The 26,885-nt window shown below is 47.2% G+C and overlaps 1 protein-coding gene across 10 annotated transcripts in view; it reads left to right on the forward strand.

The window, feature by feature from the left end:
• PKIG (cAMP-dependent protein kinase inhibitor gamma) overlaps positions 1 to 26,885 on the forward strand; it is a 1,186,538-nt gene that overhangs the window by 1,045,000 nt on the left and 114,653 nt on the right. For 6 of the 10 annotated variants that reach the window (XM_069651336.1, XM_069651335.1, XM_069651340.1 and 3 more), the window contains one exon: positions 520 to 610. The exons of the other annotated variants lie outside the window; for them this stretch is intronic. The gene's annotated coding sequence lies outside the window, so the exon portion shown is untranslated. The remainder of the gene's footprint in view (positions 1 to 519; positions 611 to 26,885) is intronic. 10 annotated transcript variants of the gene reach the window in all.

The raw sequence follows: 26,885 nt of genomic DNA on the forward strand, positions 1-26,885 counted from the left end.
GAACGGACAGCAGTATAGGTAGGGAAAGGAAACCTGTCAACGTATGCGTGGTTATCAAAGGGGGAGAGAAGGTAGATCATTCTGGAGCACTCATGGACGAGGTGGGGTGGAGAGATCAAGAGACTTTAAAGACAGACTATACCTATAGGTGAGAGATGAGGAGGGAGGAATAGGTCTGTTTCAGAAATGCCTCTTTTTTCAGACACTCAAGGAGGAAATTTGATTCCTTCCCTAGAGGTGCAGGAAATGGCATAGTTGCCAACATGATCCATTCGAATCTGTAGGTGCTTATCCAGCCCCGTTTTTTTCTTTACATTTTGGGACTTGTAGTCTGAGCTGTATGATGGGAAAGGCAAAGCAGAATGAAGAGTCCTAGAAGGCAAAGAAAACAGGTTGCTGGATAAAGCAAGGTCAGATTGGAACGGATCATGCTGGCAATTATGAAATGGTATCAACGCCTGCTGTGGGTGCTAACCATGAGCAGTGCAAAACTAAACATGCATTTGTTTTTTATTCCAGATCATCTGCTTTCAACAGAGAAGTGTTGGTATTTTCTCATTGGAAGTATAGCACCTCTAAAGAGTGGCTGTTTATCTCATTACTTGATGCGGTAAGTACATTGTTTTGGGGTAGTCTAACAGATTTTTTTCATGGAATTGTGATTCTTTTCCCCTTTTGGAAATCCAAAGAGGTTTCAGAAAGGGGAGGGGGCTTAGGAACACAGGAGCAGATCCTGAATCCAGTATTAATAACCTTAAAATGTAATTCGTGTTACAAGTCTCCAATATATGCAGCATTCCTGGACCTTTCAAGTGCATCTGATTGTGTGACTAGGGAAACGGTGTAGTCTGTTACAGAGCCACTAAACCCAAACAGAAGGCCTTATACACAAACCTAAAGGTTCAAATTCGCCAAGTTCCTTTAGTTGAACTAACAGCTGCATTTCCCTCCAAGTTGAAAGTATGGCAGTGGTGCATACTAACACCCCTGCTCTTCAACATTTAGACAAAAGATTTGGAGAATTAATTAAAAAACATCTTGGGCTTTCCTAATCTGGTGTGCTGTCAGTATCCTGCATTGTTATACACCGATGACGCAGTTCTTTTAGCTAAAACACCTAATGAACTTCCACTTTGCTAAATTCATGGACTCCAGTGGCTCATCTATAAACAATGGGAAATTCAAGATTTTGATATGGGTTCTAAGAAACCGACCCCTAGAACAGTCATTTGTAAAAGAGAAAAGCTTCAATGCGTGGAGACCTACGATTCATCTGGATATAATTGTATCCAATGACCTGAAATGCTCAAAACAAGCAGCTTGAAGCCGGCCAATGCGACTCTTTTTCAGTTTTACTTCAACAATGGAAGGCACCCATGTTCAGTCACTTATAAAGGGTCATAAAAGCCAAGATCACAGGACTGGTAGTATATGGTGCAGGAATCTGGCGCAGTGCAGCTGTGAGCAGGTTAGCTGTGGCTGAAGATGCATTTCTGTGACGTATTCTAAAGATGCCTCAGTCCATTCCCCCTTTCATTCTCCATGAGGAAGTGGGCTTCCCGTATGAAGCTCGTTTGAGAATACAAGCAATCATTTTATGGTGTTCAGGATGGTCAAACCCGGAATTGTCTGAGACTAGGAAAATATTGACTGATGTAATATCAAGTGGCACAGGAGGTCGAATACCTTGGCTATCGCATGTACAACAATGAGTTCAGGTAGAATAGGCTTGGTAGCTTGGCTCACATAACCGGATTTGATCTCAAGAAACTATAAAACTTGAATTACGCATGAATACCTTTCTTCACATCATACTCAAAAAGAAGAACTTGGTCTGGAGAAACGCACATTAAGATGATATTTTCCATTTGCACCCTCGGTGGGTGCGGCAGCTAATCAGGTTTCTCAAAACCCGGGCTGAATCTACTGATGAAAGGCTCGGTTCGGTGCAACTAGAGTGGTTGCTGCACCCGTCGCTGCTGTCTTATAAATATAACTAAAATATAAAACCACCAGTGCCTTAAAAAGCGCACTGCCTCCTTAATAGCAGCGGATGCCTCCGGGGGAGCTGGAGGGGGGGGGGGTGAAGGCCCACCCCAAACACAAGAAAACGACACCTAAGAGCTCACCACAATGCCCATGATCATGGCCAGCCAAATTGAACTCTTAAAGACCCGGACACTTGTTCTGTAAAGGCGCTGTTATATTCAAATTGTATTGATCTAAAGTTACCATACCAGTCAAACTAGCAACTGGACAACCAATACATATGGCTGTAACCATGAAAAATTACCTGTGATACAGGATTTAACCTGCCACGCATTCCATCCTGACCAGGGACTTCAACAGGCAAAATTCCATAAGTGACTTCTCGGTTCGTAATTTAAAGAACACGGGCCAGCCCTCAACAGCAACGTGCGTCGTGATGTCCTAAACCAGTGACTACAACGACCGACCGTGTGGTGTAGTTGGTAAATCTGAGCGCCATATTTGAATAGAAAAATCTATTCTCGCTCAAAATTACTTTTACTTGGGGAACTAAGATGGCCGCCGGGGTGAGGAGTCGCAGCTAAACAGCGCTCCGCCCGGCACGCCGAAAAGAGCACGACCGAAGCCGTGACGGGCCGTCCCTCGGCCCCCCCAGACTACCTAGCTGCCCCCCCCATACACCTCCCCCCACCCACCCCCCCAGCGAGGAAACAGGCGTTGAGGACGGACGAGCGCCGCCGAGGAGCGAGGCATCCGCCCCCTCCCCCATCGGGGCCGAAAGAACTTGTCCCGTGTCGCCGGGGGCCCTCCGGCGCGGCGCCGGGTGACTGTGCAGCATCGGCCAGCGCGTGAGCGGGATCGGGACACAGCGGATCCCGAGGAACGGAGCCGCCCCTGCGCCGCCCCGAGGTGAGGGGAGAGCGGCATCCAGCGAAGCGGCTGCGGTGCCGGGAGACAGCAGCGCGAGCAGGGCGGACCGCGGGTGAGGAGCCGCGGGGGCCGCCCTGCACGGAGCGCACAGGAAGATTCAGAAACGAAGGTGAGCAGGCCCGGGGGGGGCCAGAAACTAAGCGCCAGCCCGTGCGCACATACCCCGAGGGGGGGGGGACTCACAGGAAGGAGAAAAATAAAAAAAATTAAAAAAAAAAAAAAACCTCTCTCTGGCGCCAACCTTTTTCCCCCTGGGACACTAGGAGCCACCTCACAAGTCCCCCAACAAGACAGGGGTGAAGAAAGGGGGGAACCCAGGAAGGTGATGCACTCTCTCTGGCACCAACCATTTTTCCCCCTGGGACACTAGGAGCCACCTCACAAGTCCCCCCAACAAGACAGGGGTGAAGAAAGGGGGGAACCAAGGAAGGTGAAGTACAAGACCACAGGACCCACAACAACTAAGAACACCTCGGAGGGCAGGAAAGCGAGAGGCCCCATCGAAGGGTCACAAGAGGGCGCAGGAACCATATAGACTATCAGACGGAGAGACCTACCATGTCTAGAGCAAAAGGAAAGGGGAACCCCATCCAGCAAACTCCCCAAACAGCGAAACAAGGGGCCGACATTCTACAAATGTGGTCAACAGAGGGGACACCACAACCGAGAGGAAGAAACCAGGGAGACCCCATGGGAGAAGCAGAACCACTATCCCAACAACAGCAACCACTGACCAGGGAGGACATGCAAACCTGGTTCATGGACCTGCAGGAGAAATTCATGGCCACAGTTCAGGAACAATTCACATCCATGAAGAACGAAATGAAACAGGCGGTACAAGATATGAGATTAGACATAAACAACCTAGAAGAAAGAACAGATATTGTGGAAAAAACGGTGCAAAATCTTGAAGAAGACACGAGACAAACAAGTGAAACGCAAGAACACCTGGTGACACTTACTCACAACTTGGAACTACAATGTGAGGATTTAGAGAACCGCTCCAGACGCTCCAACATCCGAATCAAGAACATGGTGGAATCAGTGCTGGACAAAGATCTGAAGGAGGCGGTGAAGGAGGTGTTCAGAGACATCCTGGGAACACAAGACATCGAGGATATCGGAATCGACAGAATCCACAGGGTAGGACCGAAAAGAGCGGGGGCCCCAGGGGAAAGACCACATGATGTTCTGGTGGCGCTATCCTCCTACCCGCAGAAAGAGCAGATCCTAAGGAGAGCCAGGGAATTGGAACATATTAAAATGAATGGGCAAGACATCCAACTGTATCAGGACCTGGCACTAATAACCCTCCAAAAAAGAAGAGCAATGGCCCCACTGGTGAAAGTGCTCATTGAAAAACAAATTCGCTACAAATGGACCTTCCCGTTTGGCTTATTGTTCACATGGGAAGGAAAACAGAAAAGAGTGACCACGCTGGAAGAAGGCCTCAGCACGATGGGACTACAAGACGAAGAGATGGAGCAGGGGGAGGCCACAAACAGGAGAGCCCGAACGAGAAAACCGATGGGCTGGGAATCCACCAAGCAGAAGAATGCAAATCCAGGGAGAGACACCCGGAGAAAGGTGCCATGAGGAAGACAAGAAGATACATGCCTGGGGGACAGACATGGATACGATGCCACTAAAGACCCAGCCGGGGGGGGGGACGTGGGAGCGGAGCGGAACGGACAATGCAAGGAGGGCGGCCTGGCCGAGACCCAACGGTCTGGAACCAGGTAAAGACAAATGGTTCAGTGGGGTTTAGGAATCCCCATAACATACCCCCCGAGGGTATGGAGGGCAGGGAGCGAAGGGCGCAACGCCCTAGCGTCAATAGGAACCCTTGCCCTACTCGGGGGACAGTTCGGTTGGTTTAAAGTTCAAAGTTGGGGGGGAAGGGAAGTTCAAGGGATGGGAAGGGATCGAAAGAAACAAAGAGTTGAATCGGGAACAGAAGGGGACTGGAGGCAATGGCATACAAACAAAATAGAATGGGGATGATACGCTTTATGACCTACAACATCAGAGGCATGAACCACCCAACAAAAAGAACGAAACTGGAGAAACAATTCAAAAGGGGGAAGGCGGATGTACTGCTCCTCCAGGAAACCCATATCAAAACTAAAGATAAGCACAAAATGCGGATAAAAGGATATAAAATATGGGCACAGGCAACGACAACAGAAAAAAAAGCAGGAGTCCTGATAGCGATAAAAGAAGGAAAGGACGTAAAACCACTAGACACCATAACTGATAAGGAAGGGAGGTACGCCTTTACCAACGTAGAGATTCAAGGATGTCGCATGACGCTCGCCTCAATATATGCACCCAATCAGGGACAGGATGGCTTCCTCAGAAACGCACTATCGAAACTGGAAGATTTCGCTAGAGGAGAGGTGATACTGGGGGGGGACTTTAATCTGGCATGGAACCCAATGCTAGATAGGAGCGCAGGAAACACACATGGACAGGGGGCGCCATCAAAACGTTTGAAACAGCAAATGGACCAAATGGCTCTGAATGATGTCTGGAGGGAACTGAAGGGTGAACAGAGGGGATACACCTATTTCTCACATGTACACAACTCTATGTCCAGGATCGACTATCTCTGGGTGTCAGTGGGGCTACTGGGAAAGATACAAGGGCTAGATAAGGGCTCTATAACCCTCTCGGACCATGCCCCTCTATGGGTGGACGTGACTCTCCCAGGGAGGAAGAGCGGGTTATGGAAATGGAGGTTACCACAGGAGTTGATCCATGACCCAGTGGCAGGGGAGGCCATAAGGGAAATGATAGCAGAATACTTCTTACAAAATGATACGGGGGAGGTCGCAATGAGCGCAGTCTGGGACGCGTTTAAAGCAGTCTTGAGGGGGAAGATGATAGCGATGAAAATCACGAGAGACAAACAAAGGGATCAGTGGGAAAAAGAGCTGGAAAAAACAATTGAGGAGATCCAAGAGAAATTGACGACTCAACCCACAAAGATATTAAAAAAATCTCTGAAACATACACAAGGCCAACTAGAGATGTTACGTACAAAGGGCGCAGAAAGGAATCTACTCTATCTGAAACAGAGATATTATATAAGAGCGAACAAAGCAGACAGACTCATGGCACGACAACTAAGGGCGAAACAAAAAGAAACAACGATTAAGGCCATATGTGATGCGAAAGGCGGCACTCATACTTCTACGCACGACATGGGGGAAACAATGAGGCAATATTATCAAACGCTCTACTCCACAGAGCACCCCGATATAAACGCCCAGACTTCATACCTAGAGGCCCTAAAGATCCCGAAAATCTCAGAAGAAGACAAGCAGGCACTAGAGACCCCTATTAGAGAAGAAGTCATTAAAGCCATAAAAGGACTCCCAAGTAACAAAGCTCCAGGCCCGGATGGGTTTACGGCCCCATTTTATAAAAAATACGCAGACATACTAACCCCGACCCTAACAAGACTCCTAAACTCATTCAAAGACACCGGTAATGTGACCCCCACAATGAATGAAGCGAAGGTGCTGGTGTTTCATAAACCAGGCAAAGATCCAACTAATCCCACATCATACAGACCAATCTCCCTAATCAACCTAGATGCAAAAATATATACTAAAATCCTGGCAACAAGGCTATCCCCGCTCCTCCCTAAACTGATTAGCGAGGATCAATCAGGCTTCATTCCAGGCAGGCAAACCCACGATAATACTAGGAGACTAGCCCACCTGATCGAAAAAATAGGGATAACCCGCACCCCAGCGATACTACTGTCAGTAGACGCCGAGAAGGCCTTCGATAGAGTGGAGTGGTCCATACTGTTTAGGGTTCTGGAATCCATGGGGTTTGGGGAAAAATATATCGCGAGTATTAGAGCAAACTACAATTCCCCATCCAGCAGAATAGCCATTAATGGCGAGCTTACTGGCAAGGTAACGATAACGAGAGGAACGAAACAGGGCTGCCCCCTATCACCACTATTGTACGCTCTCTTCTTAGAACCCCTCCTAATTAAAATACGGGAGTCAATACACATTAAAGGGATAGAAATGGCGGGTCAGCAACACAAAGTAATTGCGTATGCAGACGATATGCTAATAACCTTAGAGGACCCTGAATCTACTCTATCGGCCACAGTTAGAGAACTAGAAAACTATGGGACCATCTCTGGCCTAAAAATAAATAGGAAAAAAACAGAGATCCTCATCCTGGCAGGGGATAGAACGAACATAGAAAAGCAGGCAAAAACACTGGACCTCAAGATAGCACAGAAAGGCATTAAATATCTGGGAATGAGTGTACCCCCAAAAATAGAACAATTCTACGGGGAAAACTACCCGTCGCTAATTTTAAACATCCGAAGAGAATTAAACAGATGGAACCCACTACAGATATCCTGGTGGGGTAGAATACAATCAATCAAGATGACCATCCTCCCAAAGGTACTATATTATTTTCAGGCTCTCCCAGTGGGGGTCCCAGACACGTTCTTCAAAACCTTAACAAAAATGGTATTGTCCTACATATGGAAAGGGAAAACACCGAGAATTGCCAGGAAGGTCCTCACGGCCCCAACCAGAGAAGGAGGAATGGCGCTACCCCACTTTAGAAAATACTATCAGGCAGCCAGCTTAAAGTTCTAAGGGAGTGGGTGGGGGAGGATCCGCAACAGATATGCGCCAAACAAGACAGAGCAGTAGCAAGGACCCCACTGGTAGAACTTCTCTGGAAACAGAAGCAGCACAGGCATGAAAATCTAAGGCTAAGCGAAATCATGAAAACCACGTTAGAAGCATGGGATAGCCAAACAAAAAAAGGCATAATGACCACAGCGATAGGACCCTTTACACCCATCTGTAGAAACCCACTATTTCCACCGGGGATGGAACAAGGGGCATATGACACCTGGGAGAAAGCGGGCATTACTAAAATAGGAGAGATGTTTATGGACAAGGAAATCATCCCCCTGGAGTCGTGCGTGGCAACCACGAGAATCCCTAAAAGCGATAGATACAGATATGAACAGCTAAAACACTGGCTCAACTCTCCAATAATCACCGAGGCAGCAACCAGGGACCTTACAGGGTTCGAAACATACATCATATCCAACACGGGGGAGAGAAAGTGGGTATCAACGTTATACAAATACATAAACTCACAAGGGGAAAGCATTAAATGGTCATACAGAATAAAATGGGGCAGAACATTGGGGGAGGAACCAACGGATAAACAATGGGAGGACCTATGGAAACAGATCCCCAGAATGACCCGCTCGGCACAAACTAGGGAGATGTGGGTCAAAATAATGACACAGTGGCACTACACTCCAGAGAGGCTCCACACAATGTACCCCAACACGTCCAGCCACTGCTGGAGAGGATGTGACGAAGTGGGAACTTGGAGACACATATGGCATGACTGTAAAGGCATAAAACCCTTTTTGGAAGAAGTGAAAAACGAGATGGGCAAAATATTCCCTGATGTGGGGTTGATGGGGGAGAAGGTGTGGCTCTGTGGAATCAAAGACGACACAGCAAGGCAATACAGCAAAACGCAATGGAGATCATTCATGGGACTACTCATTGCAGCTTGGACCACCATTGCACAGAACTGGAAAAATAAAAATACCCCACTGACCTACACCTGGCTACAGAAAGTTTGGGCCCATATAACAATGGAGAAAATTACCCACAAACTCCAAGGAACAGGAGACAAATTTGTAAAGGAATGGGAAGGGACCCTGCAATACCTCCAGTCAGACTTTATGGAGCAATGGTGCCCCCATAACATAAAAATCTCAGACATATTTAACGCATAACAGGATCCCTGGACAAAATGACTCCATCCGTCCCGTGGGGAGGGAGGGGGGAGGGGGGGAAGGGAATGTTATAAGATTCAATGTTAACTTCTTCATGTAATATTTATGTAAAACTAATAAATATACGTTTAAAAAAAAAAAAAATTACTTTTACTTCAATGAATACGTAATCCATCATCCTGCTAATGGGTACAATGTAGGGACATATTACAGTCGAGGGCTGATCCTTATTACAGCCAGAAACATTATTTTAAATTATCGAGGTAAAGTGCAAATGCATCTTTTACAATCTTTATATAAACTTTAATAAATAAAACATTTCTGACACACACATCATCATGGGTTACCAAAAGCAGCTAGAGGGCGGCAGCACTCGCCATGTCAAACTAAGAAAAGGGGACTTAATGTAACCCAATTGGGCAAAAAACCACACTGGCAGACCTTTATAATGTTATCCGGTCCCAGTGGGCAACACGCGATACTCGGCAGCGCGGGCTAGATAATCACAATGCCGAAAGCAGTACCCAACATTAAACCAACTACATCTCACAAAATGTGCATGATGCAATACATTCAAATACATTCATTCATGTTAGCTAACAACTGTCAATACTGTCAATACTCTAGAGCACTCTAGTCCACATTGGCACATATACATTCCATACAGTGAACATTTAGCATTGCAATGCAGTCCAAGTGGGCCACAAGCACTGCTCCATACTAATCTCAGTGCTGGATGGCTGCTATAGACTCCAATTAAAGTGCCAAGTGCAAAAAGATAAACACGTGCATAAAGTACACAGTGCAACCTATCCATAAACAATTCATCAAAACAAAATATTAAACATCACATCCTAAATAAAATACAATAGCCAGAATAGATACATGGGCACAACAGTTCGTACAGAGGCGTTTCATGCTGTGCACCTTTGACCTTGTAATCCAGCACAAATGGGCCACAACTACTGCACGCTAATACTCTCAGTGCTAGTTGTCTAGAATAGATTACAATTGGAATTTCAGATGCAGACATCACATTCTATGTAAAATACAATATTGAAAATAAACAGGAAAAAATCAGCTACACAAGTGCCATATTCTATCTTGGGCACAACGGTTTTTAGTTCCTGAAGTGCAAAATTTGCAACAGCATAGCTGCCACCACCCACCGTGCAAACTAGTTCCATCTTTCCATAAAGTTCAATGTGCAAAAAGTGCAATGTACGAAAATATTTAACATTTCCATCATTTCCATCATATGACAGTGGTACAGTCGATGATCCTCTACAGTGGTCTCATCAATTGTATTAACATGTGTTCAAAACACAGTAGAGCACAGTCTTCATAACAATAGAATAAAACGTTAATCCAACCTCTGTGGCAACTGGGAGTGGGGATTCGTCCAGGAAGACGAACAACTCTACGTCAATATTATGACCAAAATATTTTAATGTCCCCATTTCTATAATAAGTCTTGATTCCAATTGTCTCAGCTGTAATTCCCTGTTCCCTTTAGGTTTATGTTACTTAAAATGTCGCAAAGCTCAGAATGGGGAAATCACTCTTGTGTCTTTCCTGGAAATGCACCGCCAAAGGGTAATTCCCATCTCATCCATATTTTTAATGGCTCTCTAATGCTGCAAAATTCTAAGTTTAAGTTGTCCAATGATATAGCCAGTATATTTAAGATTACAGCGGCATTCCAGATAATATACCACACATTTCGTAATGCATGTTATCACCTGCCCAACTTTCCAAATTTTCGATTGACCATAACATACCACATCTCCCACTTGTGCATGCCTACACATTTTAAATTTACCACGTTTATAAAAACCAGCAGGTCTATCAGATTTACCTAACCCATTGCCCCGTCTTTGCTTTATTTCTCTTCATAAAATAAGCCAGGGGCTAGTTTATCCTTTAATAAAATTGGCTAATGCGTGTTAAAGATTTTTGTCATGTTGGCCGATTGTACCGTATATCGTGTGATAACCCTGATAGGAGAATCCACACCTTTTAATTAAGGTCTCAACAACTCGGGTATTTTTCGTTTTAGCTTTTTGGTAGGCTACATCATTTACCTTGTGAGGATAGCCTCTTTTGACAAAACGATCACCAATAGATCTCGCTGTCTCTTGGAAATGTGCCAGGCTAGAGCAGTTGAAAATACCAGGTCTCTCTCTCTGCCACCCCATCCTCTTATAAATCTGTCAATAGTGAGATGGACGATGATCAAGACAAAGATTCTATCCATCTCTATTCAATTGAGAATGTGTTGCTGCTGGAAAGCAGTAATACTGAGAAGGGGGGGGGGAGAATTACACCACAGATCCAGAGGATAATGTATTAAACACTTGTGTATAGGCGCGTTATAAATGCCATATCATATAATGGGAGATCCCCCCCACCCCCGCCTCAAAACTGTGTCCAGTCTCTCTGAGAAAAAGCCTTCCTATAACACATTAGAAACCTTAGCACATAATTGCATGGCATCCAGAACACCACCAGCATCACCATCACCATCACCTTCACACCCAGGTGAGCCCAGTCCATGCGTTAGCCCACAACAAAAGTCCAAACATTTTGTTGTCTAAGAACCTTATTGTTCTAGGCGGTGTATAAAACTGCTGTTTCTCTGCCGGTTTAAGTGCCAAGATGCCTTTGGGCGAACGTGTGCTCTATAAATTTAAATAACACACATAACATAACATCAACTGTAGCAGTACTTCACATAGAATAAATGTCAACTAAATCTGACCACTTGCACACTCTACTGGAAAACAGTGTGCCAAGGGAAGAGGGAGGGACCAACTTCGGTACCACGCCCATGTGCCTTCATATGCTGTACTACCATTACCAGAAATTGGAAGAAGTCAAAGATCTGAAATGCATGCATCCTCATACCCTCGGACAAGCAGCATACTATACCAGTCCACACAATTATCACTGAAAATACTGCAGCCGTGTGAGTAGGGCACCAAGCTCTACCCCTTTGTGGCCAGCAGCGTACAGCAGTGGTTACCCCATTGCATCAGGCAAATGTTGTGAAAGTGTTCGAGTGTGGCCAAAAATATCCCACGTCGCATTATAAACTGTGAGTGCTTTTTGCTTAACCTTTTGCCTACCTGGCTGTAATGTTAGCAATAGACTTCCTATCCCACTTTCTTATGGAAAAGCCTGGATTCCGGAAGCTAATGGCAGCATTAATTCTGACGTGCTTCCTCTCTTGAGACTGTACAGAATTGTGCAACAAGGTTACGGCTACAGAGGGGAGGAGCTACAGCAGTCCATGGAACAATGTGTTCACTTCATCATGAACATGTGCACCAGCGGTTAGAACACTGGGGGGGGGTCCTTCCTTCCTATACCAGCCAAGAGGGCTCCCAGAGTACTGCCAGGGTGCTGCTGGTGTATGCAGTTTGGCACCATCAATGTTGTCCCTGGAAGGGTTTAAGGGCAGAAGCCACAGGTGGGTTGGGGTTGACATCTGGGAGATGGTGGAGGCACAGTGGCTAAGACCTTGTAGTTTGCATTTGGGCTTTGTTGAAGCAGACAGTAGATCAGGTGACCAAGCTGCCTTAAGAATTGATCAGAAAAAGCATGCCCCCTGCTTTGTGCGTGTCCTTCACCTCATGTTCACATGATTTATCTGCAATTGTGAGCCTGTGAAATAAAAGCTTGGTGTGGCCCAGTTGATCAGCTGACCTATCCTATCAGTCGGGCTTACCTTGCCAAAATGCACTGTATCAATTACAGGTGCATCCCAAGTTGTCACTGCGCAACCTAAAGACCCCAATAGTCACACTTTGTAGCGGCTCTAATTTGCAAGTGTTGGCAGTGCAGTACCATCACAGATTACTGTAACTTTCAGAGCAGAGTTATAGGTTGGGCATTTTAAATACCATGTCTGTGGCTGCACACCTTTCAGGGAGGCCACCAAGTGGGTTAGCCATCACAATGCATCCTTTTGGACGATTCTTCCTCTGCAGTACCTGCTTGCGCTTAACCTGACCAACATGGCAAGGGCCAATGTCGTGGCTGGTGATGGCGATGAAGCACAGCTGGAGCCTTGTTTAAAAATACCCTCCTTAGTGACTCGGTTGTCTTGAATACAGACTGGTCAGAAGAAGCAGTTCAAGTAGGACAACGCTCTCCTTCGAACAAGCTGCCTACGAGTAGTTGTTTGACCCTCCCTCTCATAGAGCAGTTCATTTATTCTTGCACTCGTTGTGTTTTCTAGTTCCTTGGCCAACTCTAGTCTGCTGGCCTCTTGATCAAATACCACCATTGCCGCACAGGAATGAAACATGTCTGATGTATTAGTGACTGCTAATGCAGGGAAACTATTGCCCTTTATTAAATAAGTCCCATCAAATAGTATGAGATACTGCCTCTCGTCAAGCCACACAATGGTTATGGATATTGATGCTAATTTTCTGAGCTCTGCCCATCATTTCTAGGTAGTTGTTTCATTGCACGTACCAAGGATTTTTTAAATATATTTGATCATGTTATGTTTTGTCGACACAATAGAAAGGTCTTATGTAATTGATTTCCTTGTGTGTTTGTTATTATTTGCCTCAGTCTTGTTTATACTTTTCTTTTGCTTGATGCACGGTTTCTGTCGAAGTTTTTGGTAGCACTAGTAATTCATTACTCTAGTAGTTTTTTACTTGATTACAGATGTATGAACAAATAGGAAAGTCTATAGAAGAAGCTATTTTACGTCTTCTGGGTGATTCTTTGATACTGGTTATGCAATCTCGGTAACAACATATTCATTCATGATTGATCTATTTAGAGAGTTTCCGGGCCGTCCCTTTTTGTTGACACTAGCAATAACATTATATCAACTTGTACACCTTTTTACACATTTATTTTCAATTGGGCCATATCCCCTCCTTACGGTTTCTCAAAATGTAGGAACATTCCATACAACTACAGTTTCTCGTTGAAAAAAACAATTTTTAATATCGGACATAAATGAATGTTAACAGATATCTGCCAAACTCACATGACCACTTCATCAGTCATTCAGTCCATCTTTAATTGAGGAGTCTGTGATATTGATCCATTACATTGACTTGCTTTCAGTTCAGGGACTTGAATTCCCTTGCATCCGGACTGATTTATTTTCCCTATTACTGTCAATTTCAGTGTGTTTATGGTGTATGAAGTGCTGTACTTGTTTGCTGGTTGCTGTTTCATTCTTAATTCAAGATCAATGGCCTAAAGAAATATTTCTTGGGTTATAGCCAATCGGGACCACAACGGCGGCAAAGTGATCTGTTGCGCCCCCACCCCACACTTCCCTCATGCTGCCCCTTTACTCACTTGATACGTGATGTTTTTCCCCTCTCGCTGTGGAACTGATTCCATTAGCCATCCCCCTTACTGAGGTGGGGGGGGGGGGGACACCAGCAGACAGACATTAGAGCTCTCTGGGGTAGTGGGCGGTGCCACGTGCAGTATCCTCACACTGACTATTAAGACCACTGCATCAGGCATGGCCGATTAAGATTTTTGTCAGAATGCCGGTAACTAATTCTGGCTTTCGGCAGAGGTGGATTTAGCACTCGGATGTTGGCACAAAGGGCAAGTGGTCCCTGCCGTTTCCTGGTCCGCCGTGTTTCCAATCTCCTCGCATCGGCCACAACACACACACACACACACACACACACACACACACACACACACACCACCATCCTTGCTTGCTGACAGTCGGGCACATTGGAATAACAAAGAACTGTTTTAGCACTCACTCCCAAGTCCCGACTTGTCGGGGCTAGTAGGGGACCATTTCATTATGATTGCCCGTTCCCCCCATTTGCCTACAGTTAAGGGGGTGGACACAGTCCGTGGCACCCTTCGGTTGCTTAGTAAGAATGGATACAAAGGACTGCTCTTTAGGGGCAGGCAACCAGAGGGGAGCTGAACACTAAACTGCCCCTGAAAAGTTAGTAATTGGTCTGTCTGCAGGGTCCTAATGTAGAAGAAAGAAACCAGAGTAAAAGGCGATAACATTGCTGGATGCGGTGTGCTCTCAAACGCCGGCTGTAACCTGCTGTATAGCGCACATTTAAAGTCTTCAGTTAAGGTGGCAGCAGCCAGCAAAGGGCAGCTTGCAACATGCACAGAAGGCAAAGTGCACATTTAATGCCATGAATTAAAGGAATATGTTGCTGTGTAGTAATACTGCCAAAATAGGGTCAGCTGCTTGCACCTTCCTAATCCACCCCCCACCTCCCCACGCGAGGCTATTGAACACAGGCACAGAATCGCAATACTGTGGGACTGTTAGGCATACAATGCACTGATACGTTCTAATTTGTCTTCCGGGCCTGTCCATGAAAAGAAATGCAGAACCCTAATTTGCAAGGTATCGATTAACATGATCAGAAGTGACATCATAGTAAATAACATTACAAGCAGTAACATCAGTCTTCAATACTCTAGGACTCCAAAAGAGGTGTTCACATGTAAGCCAAGAGAATAATATGCTGTGCAATATATAAATATTCACTGTTAATATTCAACAAATCAATAATTTAGTAAACCATGAGGGTTTTTCTCCTCACAGCAAAAATTGCAAGCTAAATCACCTAGCGACGCCCAATGGCCGCAGATCAGGCACAGTGAGATTAAATGATTTCCCCAGGATCACACATTTCGTTAAAGTGGTGAAAATCAGTATTTGGACCCAGGATGTGATTTAAGTACGTGCCTACATATCTTGCCAGTGATAAGTCCCAAATATTTTCTAATGTTTGGGTTTCCAAAAACTAAATTAGTTTTTCTATCAATGCTTTCAAAAGTGCACAAATCCCCACATAAGAAACCAACCTGACATTATATACATCGTTATAGAAATGGTACAAGCAAAAAGACATGTATAGCTTTATTTTTGCCCCCTCCCCCCAATGCACGATTGCAGTAGCATCCTGCAAAGGAATGTGGACCTGAAAAACATCATTTTGGTTTTAAAAAAGGTATTCACAGTGAAAGAGAATTCAATATAAGATAATGTGCTTGAGCCATTATTACACCTACGTTCCGTCCCCTTTCCTCCATACTGTATGGGCACGCCTCGCTAGGGATGGAAACTGAACCTTTTTCACCAGAAATAATTGTCTTCTCCTTTAAATTTAGATGCACGTGAGGGTGCGGCCCTGGGAGCATGCGCTCCCCTGACTCCGCCCACCGGTGCCACTCTCCAGTCCTCTTTACCGTGTTGAGGGGAAAGTGCCACTTTTTTCACCAGCACAACTGGGTTAGGCCTACAGCCTTGTAATTCCACACGCTCTTCCCCGGAGGAAGTTATTATCCTTTTCTTCTTTTTCTCTTCCAATTGTCAGGTACTACTCTGTCCTCTGGTGCCACGCTCCTCCCTGGCGCATGTTGACGACGGTGGGTTTCAGCAGGTGTCCAGCCTGCAAGAGCTCCTTCCCAATGTCCGACCCTCATGCACTCTGCCTCCAGTGCCTTAGCCCAGTCCATGGCTGGGACGGCTGTACCATGTACAACGCCTTGACCCCGCACGCTTTGAAGAATCGGTTGGCCAGGTGGAGAGAGCTCTTCGACAGAACACCTCCAGAGGACGTAAAAGCATACGTAAAGAGGAAGACCAGGCCCAAGGTAGGTGCTCTGTTCTCTGCAACTCGGAAGGGCGACTCCTTCTGTGCGAAGCGCCCAAGCGGGAGGGACCTCCCAGGTCCTAAAACCGGCAAGGGGACCAAGGCTTCTCCAGCTACTGGCCCGCTGGCCGAGGGGTCGCAAGGCTCTATTACCGGGCTTCGGCCCAAGGGGCTTCGACCGGGTACCGGGCCCAGGTCCGAGGGGGGCACCTGTACGCAGCAGTACCGGCACCATGGCAGAGGGCTCTCCGCCTCCCAGGTCTCGACCTGAGGTGCAGGGAAGTTCGAACCATCGCTATTCAGCATGCAGGTTGAGACTGGACCCAGCTCAGCAAGCAGCACGCCTCAGGCAAGTGGCGAGGAGCAGGACTAAATGGCCGCAGGGCCAGACAAGATGGTGGCTCACCCGGCGCCTTATCTGATGGGAGATCAGGCAGGGGGAGCGCACATCCAGATGGGACTGGGCAACGCCTGTTACCTGGTCCACGTCTTATACATCCACTTCGCAGGGGAGGTACGCATCCCCCAGTTTGGTGAGACAGGGACTGCCTAGTACACTGAAATCGCAAGGCCCAGCCCCTACGCCATAGGGCGACCCTACACCCTCAGGCGTCTGCCTGCTTGCCAGGATAGGTTCTTCGAGAAGTTCCTTGCCCTTATGAGATTGCCACAGATGGGCACTATCCTCAGGTACTGCCGCAAGCTCCATCCGGGGTCCCAGCATTGGATCCAGCTCAGCCCCTGGCTCCCACGCCCGCTCCACCTCTGGTAGCTCAGCCCCCCCGGCACTGCCAGTCAGCATGCCACAGCTGCCCACGCCCAGCACTGCTCCTGCACCCCCAGATCTACAGTACACAGCAGCGAAAACGGATGAGGAGAAAGACACGCCATCGTCATCTAAAGCATTTCATGAGAGGCTGGCGGGCCTGGATGGTGTATCTAGGCATACCTCAGCCACAGGTGGAGCAACCCGAAGCAGGGAGTCCTGGCCGAAGTGCTTACACTTCGTCCTCCCACAAGAACTGGCATCCCTCTTTAGAAGGACGTGGAATCCTTAGCCAAAAAGGGCTGGATCAAGCCACACTCCACCCAGCCTACCAACAAGCCTCTGGTTGCCAAATACAGACAGACAGAGGGGGATTCCCTCTTATTGTCGGTGCACCCCCACCCACATTCCTCTGTTAGCAGCTGCATTGCTATACTCCAAACAGACTTCCTCAGTGGCATCCGCTTCTTCACTCCTGGGGAAGGAGGAAACGCTGTTGGAGGCGTTTGGCAAGAAGATCTATGCAAATGCTGCACTCCACCTGCGTCAGGCCAATGCTTTGCCATGTTGGCTGCTGTTAATCAGAAGTTATGGAGGGAGATTGCAGACTTCCTTCCAGAGCTTCCTGCCCACAGCCAGGCAAGGGTCAAAGCAGGGCTGACGGAGGTGAAAATTGTGGCCCAAGATATAATGTAGTCAACATTGGCCCACACTGACACCTCTGGCAGAGCCATCTGTATAACCACCGACATGAGGACGACGGTGTGTCTCAAGACAACGAAATTCAACCCAGATATGCAGGAACGTATACTCGACCTGCCATTCGAGGGGGGGGGGGGACTTGTTCCACTCGACAACAGATGAGGAACTCAACAAGAAAAAGAAAAGCTCCCAGACAGCTAAATCGTTGTCTATTTTAATGAAGGCCATGCCCAAGACCTACAGCCGGGCTCACCAGCGCTCAGACAAGGGTTGGGGCCTTTGGAGGCTTCAGGGGCTTCCAGTAGAGATGGTCAAGGCAACCTGACAGGTCTCCAAGCCAAAACAGACACAAGCAGCACAGGGCGGCTAATAAGGGGTTTTTCCAGTCCCCCTCCTCAGGACCAGACAGAAGTTGTTGTGACACGTCCATCCGGATCCATGAGTCTCCGGTGGGGGGCAGGCTTGCCCTTCATGTACACTCCTGGCAGACCTGGTTCGTGGATCCCCTCAGTAGTGTCCGCAGGTTTTCGGCTACCAATTCCTTCGTTTCCTCCTTCCTCCCCTCAACTCCCACAGAATGGGACGGCAACTCTGTTGGCGAAAATCTGCTTGCTCGTAGCGAGCCAGGCGGTGGAGGATGTTCCAGCTTCACAGTGAGGCAGGGGCTTTTATTCCCAGACATTCACCATACACACAAAGACCCAGGCTGGCCTGAGAGTTGTGTTGGACCTTTCTTCCTTGAACCTTTCACTTCCCCCTCCAAAAGTTCAGGATGGTCACCGGCGCCTTAATTGCAGAGACTTTGTGCGGGGGAGACTGGATGTGCTCCCTGGATCTGAAGGGTGCTTACCTTCACGTTCCCATCTGGGAACCCCATCGGTCCTTCCTAAGGTTTAGGCTCATGGGTTTTCACTTTCAATATAGAGTTCTGCCCTTTGGACTCAACTCAGCTTAAGGGTCTTTACAAGGCTATTGAATGCGGTGGCAGCCCTACTCATTGCGCAGGGCCACCACATTTATCCATACCTCGATGACTGGCTAGTCAGGGCGGGGTACCCGGAAGCAGTGCATCGCACTGCCTCGGCTCTTATGCACACACTATACAATCTGGGATTTTCTATCAATCTCAACAAGTCACAGTTCTGGGTCTTATATGGATACGAGGACCAAGAGGATCCATGGTTCCTCAGCAGAGCACTAATTTCAGCCTGGTGGTACCAACACCTGCTGGGAATATTGACGGCATGCCTCCTCTTTGCGCCGCTTATGAGGCTCAAGATGAGGAGGCTGCAGCTTAATTTCTCAGCTTCCTGGAATTGGGAGAATGGCTCTTAGGTAGAGCCAGTCAGCATACCACAGCATCTCCACCAGGACCTAGTCTGGGGGGGTACAAACACCAATCTGCTGGTGGGCAGGCCATTCCGGCAGCTATTACCACAGATTACCATTACCACAGACTTGTCCCTAGAAAGATGGGGGGGGGCTTCCCTGTGCAACTACAGCATCCATGGAGGTTGCGCGCATCAGGAGCAGCTCGAGCACATCTACTGGCTCGAGATGATGACCACTTGGCTTGCTCTCAAAGCTTTTCTCCCCATGGTCAGCAGAAATTCGGTCTGCACCCAAACAGACTGCTCCACCTGCATGTTTTACATCAACAAGCAGGGCAGTACCAGGTCCCCACGGCTCTGCAGGCTTTCCATCGACATCTGGGAGTGGGCACTGTCGAACAACATACACTTGTCAGCGGCCCACCTTCCTGGGGAATCCAACCTGAAAGCGGACAGGCTCAGCAGGCTGGGGACGGACAACTAAGAGTGGCAGTTCAACGAGGTAGTCCTCCAAGGGCTTTACAGCAGGTGGGGCTACCTTCAGGTGGATCTCTTCGCCACCAGTGCCAATAGGAGATGCCCCCAGTTGTGGTTAGGGCAGGGGCTTGTTGGGTGACACATTGCAGATCCTGTGGAACAACATGAGTGTGTATGCCTTTCCCCCCACTTCCCTGGTTCACATGGTCATCTGCACGGTCAGGGAGTCTCGGAGCCTTCGGATCATCTTGAAAGCGCCATGGTGGCCCGCAAGATCCTGGTTCTCCGAACTTCTCGGTCTGTCTGATCAGCCCTCAGTACACCTCCCCGTGGGCCCAGCCCACTTACCCAGCAAGGGGGAGGCGTACAGTGGTTCACCCTGCTCCGCAAAAGTTAGTCCTTGCAGCTTGGTTCCTAAACAGGTTACCCTGAAGCATCTTTACCTGTCACAGGACATCCTGGCTATCCTACAAGGGGCTAGAAGCGACTCCACAATGAGTCAGTACAGGAGCAGATGGACCAAGTTTTGTCAATTGGCAGAAACAAAGAAGATTGTTCATTAACATGCTTGTTGGAGGATGTTCTGTCTTTCTGGCTCATTCAAGTGTGCAGGGAGATACCAGTCAGACATATTTGGCGGCCTTAGGAGCATACAAGAACTCTGGTGAGGACATCTTTTCCTCCTCCAACCCGGTGGTTAAGAGACCTGGCTGGTCTAACCAGGTCATATCCGCCTGTCAAAAGTTCACATCCGGTCTGGGACCTTAACATGGTGCTGGGGGCACTGGTGCACAATCCCTTTGAGCCCATGGCGTCTGTGGACATTAGGCTGGTTATCATTAAGACAGCCCTACTGGTGGGCCTTACACCGGCGCACCGCATCAGCGAAATGAAGGCCCTGGTGGCTTCAAAGTCGTATACAACATTTCACTGTGACAAGGTGATGCTTAGAGCACACCCAGCCTTTCTTCCTTAGGTCGTTTCCTCCTTTCACCTGAACGAGGAGCTAGTACTCCCAACATTCTTTGCTGACCCAAAGGATGAGGGTCAGAAGGTGTTGCTCTGTCTGGATGTCAAGGTGCTCTTAGATTTTATCTATATAGGACTAAGAGCTTCTGTAAATCGGACGCTTTGTTAATCACTTTTAGAGGATCAAAACCGGGCTGTCTAGCATCCAGCGCTTCTATAGCAAGGTGGATGGTTAAAGCCATCATGGAGGTGTTTGAAGGCCAGCACAAGCCTTTGCCAGCAAATATGCACGCCCACACCATCAGAGCCAAGGCCAAGACTGTGGCTTTTCAAAGACACGTCCCATGGCAGACGATCAGCAAGGCCGCTACGCGGGCTACCCCCTCTGCATTTTGCAAGCACTACTGCTTGGATGCCAGCGCCAGGTCTGACGCAGCATTTGGCCTGGCAGGTTTGAAGAACTTGTTTTCTTGAGGGGCAACTCTCCTCCCTGAGACTGCATTCCGTTGTAATCGCCCATACAGTATGGAGGAAAGGGCATGGGACGTAGGAGTAATTATAAGTTACTCACCATAGTGACTAACGTTCTTCTAGTCCATAGTCCCCTTTCCTCCATACATCCTACCATCCTCCCCTGTAAAAAACCTGTGTCATTAGGCAATTGTAATATTGTTGACGCATCAATTGGGACTGAGGAGTGCATCTAAATTTAAAGGGGAAGACAATTTATTTCTGGTGAAAAAGGTTCAGCTTCCGTACCTAGCGAGGGACACCCATACAGTATCGAGGAAAGGGGACGATGGACTAGGAGTACGTTAGTCACTACGGTCAGTAACTTATACTTTTTCACAACATGCATCATTAAATTCACCTTCCATCTATGATCACTTACCAGTTGCACCTTTAAAGGGACAGCAGTCCTTACCCAGGCACCCCTGTATCTGGGTCACCAACCTCTAATAGGTTTATTGAAATGAGGTTGACACACGGCTGAACCTGTGAGTGCTGAGAGAGCAGTGGGAAAGGTGCTGTGCTTCCCTGCACTTTTAACTGTCACACGAAAAAAATGTCAGCTGGGAAAACTTTGGACAGCTGCTCCTGCTTCAGAGGAGAAAAGTCAGGGCTTATTCCCGCCACGAGCTGGCTTTGTGCAAGACACGGCACATTAAATTGGGACAGTCCCGCAAACTGCGGGATGATTGGCCACCCTACAGACACACCCAGCCCTGTTGCCCTGATCTTCGGTTTCATCTGTGCTTGTTTAGCTGCCAACTTCATATTTGGTAAATACAGAGAACTCTCACACAAGGGATTTTCATCAACCATGTGGATCATTTTGACCCATTTCACAACATTATCTAGGTGGCTGAATTTTAATTGTTTCCCTGTTTATTTATCAATTGCAGCTGTTACTACGTATAGGTGGACAGCTAGGGCAAGCACCTGCCCACCTTGAATCACAAATATACTCCCCTTTTACTCCTTCACCTCCAGCTTTCTTTTTCTCTTAGAGTATTCTTTTTGTCCCCTCTTTTTCCATACTAGCAATTTCCTCTACTATCCCACTCTTTCCTGCTCTTTTTGAACACTGTCGTTCCCTGTTCTTGCTTCATTCCCTTAATCCTCCTGCCTTTTACTTTCTCCATTTCTGCCAAAGGCTTTATTAGAAGTGGTGCAAAGTGGTTTCCCATGGTGGAAGTATCTTTATAGTGCTTACTACTGGAGACGGAGTTGAGTCAAGTGAACTGATCCCTCAATCACTTATAAGTGTTTTTACAGTGCAGAACGCAGCGCAGAGAAGTGGTGCAAGGTAGTTTGCTGTGGACAGCTTGGGAGTCGATGCTCTCGGAAAGAATGTGCTGTTGATTGACCCCCGTACTTCACACAAGTTGGTACCAGTAACAGTAAGCAGTATCACTATCCCTGTGTTCAATCTTTAGTTGCCTCTGCATTTGCAATTGAAAAAGCTTCCAGTATAACGATGGGGTGCCCAATAACGTTATTTGTAGAGCATGCACTATTTGCAATTTTGCATAAACCGAAAAGTACATTGACTGCACAAAGAGCATCAGGCTACGAGGCGATTTCCAACCGTGCAGTTAAAATTGTTAGATATAAGACAGTAAATCCAGCAACGTTTATAGCAGACCCAGTAGGAGAGTGTGACTATGTACATGATTGCACAACCTATGTTGACAATTATAATGAAATCCCCCAAGTTAAAGAAACTGTCTTTTGGGTGGGGAGGGAGTAGTTTTTATTGATGGTTCTTCGAAAACAACTGGGGAAAGGCATACAGGGATCAGCGGTAGTGAAACTGAATAGAGAAGGGGAATTTGAGGTTGTAACATGCATGAGGTTGTCTGACTTATTCAGCACATGCTGTAGAATTAGTGGCGCACATCGAAGCACCGCAGAGCTTTGAGGATGGGGAAGTGACAGTGTACTAGGTGTACTCTGACTCCCCCTATGTGACGTCAACCATGCACGCAGGTCTGTCACGTTGGAAAAGGAGGGACGTCCTCTGTGCAGACGGCACTCCAGTGCAACATGCACCCCTATTGGATAGGCTTATATAAGCATTAAGTCTCCCATTGACCCTAGCAGTTGTAAAATGATTTAATTTCGAGTGGAAAATGAAGCCGCTGATGTAGAGGCCAAACAAGTGGCCTATTATCCACCCACATCTAGTTTATAGAAAGAAGATGTTAATCAAGTGTCAGGATGATGCATGTTGGGAAAGGAGGGCTTTAACATGCTGTCTATTGTTCAGTTAATTGAAATACAAGGTCTAGCTCTACAAGAAGAACAGGATTTATGGAGAAAGCAGGGGTGTTCTCTATCCCCCACTGAGGCAATCTGGAGGCAGGCTAGCACTGGAAAGCAAGTTATGCCTATAGCATTATTGAAGGTGGCGCTGGAGCAACTTCACTGCCTAGCACACCCAATCTCTTAGAGCATGTGGCACAGTTCATTGTGAATTCCATAGTGTGCCAGAAGTGTACCGCACGGCACGTTTAGCAAACATTGAGAGGCACAATCCCTAGACCCAATGGCCCATTCCAGCAGCTACATAGAGATTATGTAGATGTGCTACAAATATGCAACGGCTACAGACATATGCTGGTCGTAGTATGTCCTTTTTCTAGATGGATTGAGGCCGGTCCATGCACATACCCTGATGGCTTGAGCGCTGCCAAGTTCCTGGTACATGAGGTGTTCCCCAGGTGGGGTTGTGTGTGACGGTTTTGCGGTCTGACAATGGACTGCATTTTATAAATGAACTTTACGAGCAGATACTACACGTTTTCGTCTGCTTATCACCAACATGCCAATGGTATCTGAGAGAGATTAAACTCAGAGAGGATAGCCAAAATCAAGATTACTTTAAGAAAGGGGTGGTTGCATTGTCTGCCCTTTGCTTTGTTTGCACTGAGAAACCAACCTGGCGCAGATCACCATCTAACTCCTCATGAGTTGGTGACTGGACGCTGTATGAGAACCCCATCGACTCCTCCAACTAGGGTAAGAACTGATGTAGGGAGGGCATTAGGTGAGAAGATGAATGAATATTTAACAAAAATGATTGCAAGTGTTTCTTTCATGTGTCAAAAGATCAAAAACAGAAGGGAGGGGTCAAAAAAGTAACAGACTATCTCATGGAACAGAAGATTTGCTGAAACCTCAGACTGTATCCAGGAGACCAGGTGGTAGTGCGCAAATTCATTCGCACCTGAAGTACACGCCGCTTTGAGAGGCCCTATAAGATGTAGGAAGCTTGCCACACTGCTGGCAAACTGAAGGGGGGAAGAGAGTGGTTACATCTGCACAATGTCAAACCTTACAAAGGCGAAACATGGGCTCCTCCCAAAGACATCCCAAGAGAATAAAGAGAAGTAGTTCAGCGCATGCAAACTCGCCAAAAGGCTAGGAACGAGAACAAGGAGAAGGAAGTGGACACAAGCACTAGCACGACAAAGGCCCCTGTCTGCTCCCTGTCTGCTCCCTGTCTGCACCCTGTCTGCACCCTGTCTGCTACCGAAACGCTTCCCCTTGCCCCTCCACCCCTGTGGTTGCCTATGGTGGTGTCTGCTGTTTCCTTGCCCTACCCCATGGTTGCCTGTGGTGTTGTCTGCCAATCCTTTGCCCCCCCCCCCCCATGGTTGCAGTGTCTGTGGACATCGCTCCATGTCCAGACATGTCCTTTCTCGTATGACGCACCCTTAATTGGTCCGCGGACATCACGCCCGATTGCGGACATCCATGCGCTTCCCGCTCGATGGGTGTCAGCAGACACCCGCCGCTGTTGACGTCCCTGGATGTCATCTTGTGAGCGCACCACTGCAGCGTGCCGGTGTGTCCGCGGAAGCTGTCCGTCACCGCGGATAGTTTGAAACTGCATTTTCGGCCAATCTAGGGTGTTTCAAGTTGAAAGTTTACCCATCCAGAGCTCCTACACCCATTCTTAGTTGATCTGACAACTTTCCAAGGCCTATTCCCGTCTCGGTAGTCCACGGACAGTTGTGCGGTCCGTTGACGATTCCCCTGAAGAGACTCACCCATTACTTTTAGTTATTCTCAATCTGGCTATCAAGGAGAGAGCACAGAAGACTTGCTTTGAAAAATCTTTACAACCTGTTGCAGTGGCATCTGTCATGGCCATCCCTCCTTCCTTACCAGGGCCCACCACAACCACCAGCTCAAGGGCCTAGACAAGGGAACAGGCACAGTGATGCAGAGAAGTATGACGAGGAACAAGAAGATGAGGTAGAGGAACTGCCTTCCTCCAGTGCCTGGAGAGAGCCATGGGTGTGGCTTTTTTTACCACCATTGGGGGTTTACCTAGGGCTCAGGCTACCCGGGTGAAATGCATAGTGTGCTGGCTCTTACTCAGTCATGGACAACCTGGGCAGTACTCCTTGGGACCACCTCCATGCACTGCCACACCAGATCCAACCACTCAAGTGCTCTGAGAAGGGCTGTTCCTTTCTCAGGGAGACGGCAGGTTAATGTCCTCTACCCCATGTTCCTCAACCGCGCCTGCTACCACACAGGGTACTCCTGTGGGGTAGAGGATCCCCCCCTGACTGCCTTGCCAGCTATACAGGAGGCTGTCATCCTTACCTTTCGAAGATCACAGTACTCTACTGCGACACACCACTAAAGCAGTTTTGCAGTGCTTTCAAGGCTTCAATCAAGGAGCACGAGAAACACTGTGCCCTACCTTAGATTTAAGGCCTGCCCAACAACTTCCCCTGTCATCCTGCCTCTCCGTATCTGTGGTTGGTGCCCCTTCCCTCTCTTCCCTCCCCCACCTTACCTCCTCGCCTCTCCTGCAAAAAAAATCAAAATCGCCCAAAAATATAAAAGCAAGAAAGAAATAAAAAAGGTTCATGAGCCACTTTCACAGTTAAAAATAGAACTAAAAATAAACATCACAGGACCTTTCGCATTCTGCATAGTCTGTGGGACAGTACATGGGGTGGGGGGAATTAAAATCAATTAACTTGGTTTTCTCTCAAAAATGGTGGCTCTTAAAAGAACCTTTTTTTAAAAAAATGCTTTGAGGGTTTTATATACTGAACTAACATATGTTCTACTGAACTTTATTATTTTTTCTAACTTTCACAAAAAACTGCTCATCATTTATTTTGTTTTTCGTTTTTTCCTTACTACAACTACAAAAAAACTTCAAAACATATTTCACGAGTTCACAGAAATTGTTTCAGTGTATTTTGGACATTCAAATGAAAAATCTGATTGCCAACATCAGTCAAATGTACTCCATCTCTTAGATAAATATTTACGCCATTCAACTTGATATTTTCGTTGTCAAGATGCCATTCCTAAAGCATATGAAAAAGTACATATACCTTTATTGACATGCTGTGTAGCTTCTTCCATTTGAGGACAAAACAAGTTTTGACTTCTCCATATTTGTCTTTGATTTCAGAAAAATAATCTTTGCAGCTGGAAACAGTTCCATTAGGCTTCTCAACAAATCCTTCATGGCAAACTGCAAAGATCATGCAGTCACGTAGCCCAAACTGTTGCTTCCACAATGCACAATGATATCTGGATGTTTAAAGTGAGCCATACTCTCACAGAATGGTCATAAGGTTACCCAGTTTAACCCACAATCTGCATACCACAAACCTTCCACTTCATCCAATCCAATAGTAGAAGAGATGCCACGAGATTCAGTATAAACCTCCAATGAATGGATCCAAGAATCTCCCACCATCCACGCACTCTGCTTCTTCGTA

Source organism: Ambystoma mexicanum, chromosome 3p (assembly GCF_040938575.1).
Source record: "Ambystoma mexicanum isolate Mex_15411 chromosome 3p, UKY_AmexF1_1, whole genome shotgun sequence".
Lineage (NCBI taxonomy): Eukaryota > Metazoa > Chordata > Amphibia > Caudata > Ambystomatidae > Ambystoma > Ambystoma mexicanum.